Here is a 6,129-nt window from a genome sequence, read left to right on the forward strand (position 1 = left end):
CCAACAACTTCGCCTCTTGAACCCCCGTAAGTGTGCTAGAAATGATGACCGGGAGGGTGTCGTTCTTGCCTAGGAAAGCATACTTTAAATGCTTCGGAAGTTGTTGTAGCTCAATCACCGGTGCCTGCACTATAGAAGGAAGAGGTCTTTTGGCCTCAAGAGTTAGTAACATGGGCCCACCGGCCAAAAATGGCTCTTTCGAGTCCAAGTGAGCTAAAACTTCACGCATGTCGGAAGACATAGTGAGGTCTAGCTGCGATGAATCAACCAAGCTATTCTATAATGCGGATTGTAGCTCATCCAAACCATATACATCAAACGTATCTTGCACAACTGGATCAATCACGTCGATAGAGAATAAAGAGTTATCATCACTAGGGTGTTTCATAGCATCATAAATATTATAGCTTACAACATCCCCATCAAACTCAAAAGTGAGTGAACCACTTGCTAAGTCAATTCTAGTGTTGGCCGTTTTCATAAACGGCCGCCCAAGTAAGATAAGTGAGTCCTTAGCCTCTTGTGCCATGTCTAGGACAAAGAAATCTGCGGGAAAAATGAGGTGATCAACCATAACCAATACATCATCAACTATCCCTTTCGGGTAAACCGAAGATCTATCGGCCAATTGGATCACAATTCCCGTTTCATTCAAAGGTCCTAGGCCGAGCAACTTATACAAAGAATAGGGCAAAACGTTAATAGAAGCACCTAGATCTAGCATGGCATTATCTATTTTAGTCTCACCAATAGTGCAAGGAATGCTTACCATACCCGGATCGCTACACTTCTTGGCCACCTTTTGTTGGAACATCGCGGAGACGCCTTTGCTCACTTGTACCTTTTGTTTCCCCTTAAGTTGTTGCTTTCTTTTGATCGTGCAAAGCTCCTTTAAGAACTTAGCGTACCGGGGCACGCTCTTGATTAGCTTGAGCAAGGGAATGTTGACTTCGCACTTGCTAAATGTCTCGAAGAGCTCTTTGTCATTGACGGGCCTTCGAGTGTCCTTAAGGGCTTCCGGAAAAGGTGCGGGAGGCTTCTCGGCTTGGAGAGGAGGGAAATTAGGACGTACGTAGTTCTCTTGGCGAAGACGGAAGTCCCCTCGATCTTCATAGTACTCTTCCTCCACCTCCTTTGCCTCACTTTCTGGTACCTCAGAGGCTAATCCGCGCCCGCGGTCAGGTGTCCGCGCCCGCGGATATTCAGCATTCTCGGACTCTTCTACAGCAGCTGAGCCGCGACCGCGGCAGGTGGGCCACGCTCGCGGAAAGGTTTCTGCGGCCTCATCTTCGTCTTCTCCCAATTCAGCTATGGGGGCATCTCCACACACCTTACCACTCCGTAGATTGATAGCACTTACATTAGCTCTCGGATTCACCACCGTTTGAGATGGCAAACTCTTGGAATGTTGTTGATTCGATTGAGAAATCGCGTCGGCAAGTTGGCTAAGTTGCTTCTCAATGCTCTTGATGCTAGACTCCGTTTTTTGAACATGAGAGGTGAAGTGAGTGGTCAAGGAATTCAGCATATCCTCGATAGATGGCTTAGGAGGTCCGTAGCCGGTGTTTGTTGGGTTGATAAGGAGCCCGGTATTGGTGGTTCGGTTGAGCTTGAGATCGAAATTGTTTTGTGCCCCAGCCGGATCACCATATCGGAACCCCGGATGATCGTTCCACCTCCTATTATAGTTATGGCCTTGGTTATCGAAACGAGGTCTAGGAGGCCCATACCCCCCCCCCCCCCACGGCATTGACGTCAGCGGTGGTAGTGTCATGGAGTTGGGGACACATATCCGTGGGATGGGTTTCATCGGTGCAAACCCCACAAGCCCGCGCCGGCGGGTCATTGGTCCTAGTCAAAGCCAATGTCTCGATCATGCTTTTGAGCTCGGCCAAAGTATTGCTCACATCGGATGCACTAGATTTCGCAGCATGAACTCCCTTTCTTGAATAGGTCCGACCAAAGCTTCTCGTGCCATCGGCTATATCATGGATCCAGCTCATGGCTATGTTGGGCGTCAAGTTCAAGACGCTACCATTGCAAGCGGCATCTATGATCCTCCCTCTCTTGATCTAGTAACCCATTGTAGAGGTGGATTACTAACTCCTTCTCGTCGAACCCATGGAACGGGCAACTTGCGCACAACCTCATGAAACGCTCACAATAGTCATAGAGCGTCTCATCATCCGCTTGCTCAACGTTGGCGAGGGCTCTCTTCAAGGCGGTAGACTTCCTAGCGGGGAATTACTTGTCGAGGAAGGCCTTATATAGCTTAGGCCAAGTGTCGATGGATCCCGCCGGAAGGTGGTAGTACCAATTTCTCGCGGTGTCCTTCAAGGTGAAACCAAAAGGCTCGCATCTTGAATTGCTCCTCCGTGACATTGGCCGGCTTGCTACACATGCATATGTCATGGAATTCTCCCAAATGCATGATGGGATCTTCTCCGGCTAAACCATGGAACTTCGGGAGGAGGTTGATGACACCGGACTTAAGCTCAAAGGACACACCGGCATCTAATGGTGGTAAGACGACCGCCAAAGGTTGTTGAGCAAGGTTGGGAGCCGTAAGCTCTCGCATCGTACGAGCGGCCATGTTCTCCACAACAAGATTCTCTAGGGCTTGTCTCAAGTTCCGTAATGCATCCGCTCGATTTCTGAATCAAAATCAAGAAGAGGTGAATTAGTGGAACGGGTGTGGACCATCAATGGGGTCCACACCAAGAGTAATCACACAAAAAAAAACTTAATCAAAAAGAACCGTTGCTCCCCGGCAACGGCGCCAAATTTGACGAAGGCTAAAGTCGCCTTGCCTCGTCAAAGTATAAACCAAACTCCCACTAGAGTATAGTGGTAGAAAGGGTCGTACTCAAGGGAGCAAGCTTTTTGGTTTAAAGTTTTTCTAAGTGATTTTAAAGAGTAGCCGGGGGGGGGTTTGAAATGTTTTTGTGATGGAAAAACAATACAACACACAAATGTTGGAAAAAGTATTTAGATTAAAAAGCGGTTCACTTATCAATTCTAGCAACTTGACTAGGTCGGTGGATCATTGAATCTTAACACCCAATGTTCAAATCAAATCAAAGAAAAATGTCCTACTCTTTGTTCATAATTAGCAACTAGTCCAAATAGTCCTAGAGGCCCTAATCATGCTACAACCACGGAAATACCTAGATTTAATAGCATAATTGCATAAAGCACAAAGATAAGGAAGGTTCTTATTAAATCGGAATGTTATGCTCTGTTTGAGGTTCTAGTTACTTTAAGTATCACTATAAGGAAGGTTCTTATTAAATCGTCGTATTAGTGTTCAGCAGTGTTCACGATCACAGTAAATCCAATGATTTTACCTTCATGTGAGTTGTACCTATTTCTATACAAAAGTAACTAGAACCTCAAACAGAGCATAACATTCCTATTTATCTTAGTTAACCACGACAAACACATCAATGATTCAAACTATTAGAGGCATTAAGCGAGCAACACCATGATATAGAAATAACAGAGCAACTATCCTATAATTCAAGTCTCTCTGCAACAACCTAGCACAAACAGATACTAGAAATACATGATGGATTGGAAGGAATAGATTGCATCAAACATGCATAAACTATCCTAGAAATATGATAAATCAAATCAAATCCTAGACGATCAGACTAATCAGTAAATCAATAAACGTTCAAACCAAGAGACAAGAACACAACTTTCACATCCTTAGATATTAGATAAACTCACATTAAACACATACTCAAAATTAAACTAAACTTTACTAAGAAAATGGAATTCGTTCATCATACCGAAATACAAAGACAAGTTCATGGAAAGAAAGCTATGTAAACTCTAAATAATGCATAATACGTAATAATGGATTCTAGAAAGTAAAACTCTCTAAAAAATATCTCAAACTTGTCTTGACTTCCTAAATTAACTACTAACCATAAATAAAACAAAAGCAAAAACAAGGAAATTCTAACACCAATCAATAAATCCGAAAATAGAAAAATATGGAAATTTTGCAGATGGTGAGTGTTGAGATCGGTCGGCGCCTCTGGATCACTGGCGTCGCCGATAGGCGGTGCCGCCGAGTGATCAGTCATAAGACTCCTTCAGCTTCATCTTGAATCTTCAATGTAGCTCTTCTTTGACTCTTCTCTTCTCTTCTTCTCTTCTCTTCTCTGTCTTCACTTCTAAAGCCTTGAATATTGTCATAATATTGCATAGATAGTCATAAAGTGATATGAACCAAATACGAACCAATACAAATCATAATAACACTAATAACATGTTAAACCCGTGTTAATATATTTGTCATAGACGTGTACATCAAACTCCTCCACACTTGAACTCTACTCATCTTGAGTGGAATCAGGCTACCACTCATCTCTAAATAAAAATCATGTAGAACCCAAGTACAAAGTTTCTCAACAAAGAATCAACATACAATACGCTCAATCTCTGAACCAACCAAATCCAATACATCAAATCTATCATCTCATACATCAGTATCACTCAATATCACAAAATATAGTCACAAATAAATATCATCATAAGAAATCATGTTACCATAGCAATAATGCTCAAAGATTACCCTTATCTCCTCTAGAACAAAAGAAAATAACCAAAAAAAACAACTCCAACTCATCATAACTCCACTCAAAACACCAATAATAACCTATTCCTCTAAATAAAATCAAATCCACAACAAACACATATCCAACCACCAATTCCTAAGGAAAAGTCTTGACGAAGGCTAAAGTCGCCTTGCCTCGTCAAAGTATAAACCAAACTCCCACTAGAGTATAGTGGTAGAAAGGGTCGTACCCAAGGGAGCAAGCTTTTTGGTTAAAGTTTTTCTATGTGATTTTAAAGAGTAACCAAGGGGGGGTTTGAAATGTTTTGTGATGGAAAAACAATAGAACACACAAATGTTGGAAAAAGTATTTAGATTAAAAGCGGTTCACTTATCAATTCTAGCAACTTGACTAGGTCGGTGGATCATTGAATCTTAACACCCAATGTTCAAATCAAATCAAAGCAAAATGTCCTACTCTTTGTTCATAATTAGCAACTAGTCCAAATAGTCCTAGAGGCCCTAATCATGCTACAACCACGGAAATACCTAGATTTAATAGCATAATTGCATAAAGCACAAAGATAAGTAGGTTCATGCAATACCATTGACAAATAGTCGGTACTTGACATGAATCTAAGATCTCTACCCTAAAATCAACCACAAATAGTTCATGAGAAAAGGGTTTGCTACAAAAGGTTTAGACTCTTCAAATAGAATTATCTAAACCTAGCAAATTGAGAAATATCAATTAACCTAGTTCATGACTCTAGAAAAATCAATATAAAACAATCATGAGTTAAAGCGCAAGAGATCGAAGAACAATTTCTAAGAAAGATAAGAACAAAGGGACAAGAAACTTACCACAATGACCCGAGTCAAGTGCTTAGAACTTCAAAGTGAACACAAAATGGGTTTAGTTCTCCATTAATCCTTAGAAAAACAAAGTACAAAATTGAGAGAGTTTTCTTGGATTACAACTTGTGAAAATTAGATAATAGAAAATCAACCTAAGAACCCCTTAAAAACCTCCTCCCTAAAATGGACTTTTCTAAACTCCCTCTTTGACCTATTAAGAGCTAGGGGTTACATAAGAATGGTCCAAATACTAATTTACTCCAAATTGACTATCTAGAGAAAAAGAGTTACAAAATATGGTCAAAATGGAATAATTAATTCGGGAGATCCGCGGGCGCGGTAGGGAGCCGCGGGCGCGGATTTGGTTCTGAGCTTATGGGCCGGCATGGTGAGAACCGCGACCGCGGCAGGCTGGCCACGCCCGCGGTTTTGGCTCTGTAAGCGTGTTTTCCCTCGGCTTCTAGCGTACTTTGGCGACTTCGCTTCCGATGCCTCGTAAGCTTCATTATATTGCCCAAGTGACTGAAAACGCCCCTTTTTACCGTCTTAGGTGCTCCTTTGGCGCCATCAAGATTGCGCCTATCAAGTCTGCATAGCACAACCATAATAATATGCATCAATCTCCAGGAAAAGAAATCTACTTTTAGAATCTACTTCATACCATCAAAGATGTGCACCAAAAATCTCCAAAAAAATAATGATCA

The 6,129-nt window shown here is 41.9% G+C and overlaps 1 pseudogene; it reads right to left on the minus strand.

Moving 5' to 3' along the window:
• Positions 1-277: 277 nt before the first annotated feature.
• On the minus strand, positions 278-2,593 carry LOC141248583 (uncharacterized; annotated as a pseudogene).
• Between the last annotated feature and the right edge of the window lie 3,536 nt (positions 2,594-6,129).

This window comes from Phyllobates terribilis, unplaced genomic scaffold (genome assembly GCF_046119375.1).
Source record: "Phyllobates terribilis strain yellow unplaced genomic scaffold, ASM4611937v1 Scaffold_3750__1_contigs__length_70916, whole genome shotgun sequence".
Taxonomy (NCBI): Eukaryota; Metazoa; Chordata; class Amphibia; order Anura; family Dendrobatidae; genus Phyllobates; species Phyllobates terribilis.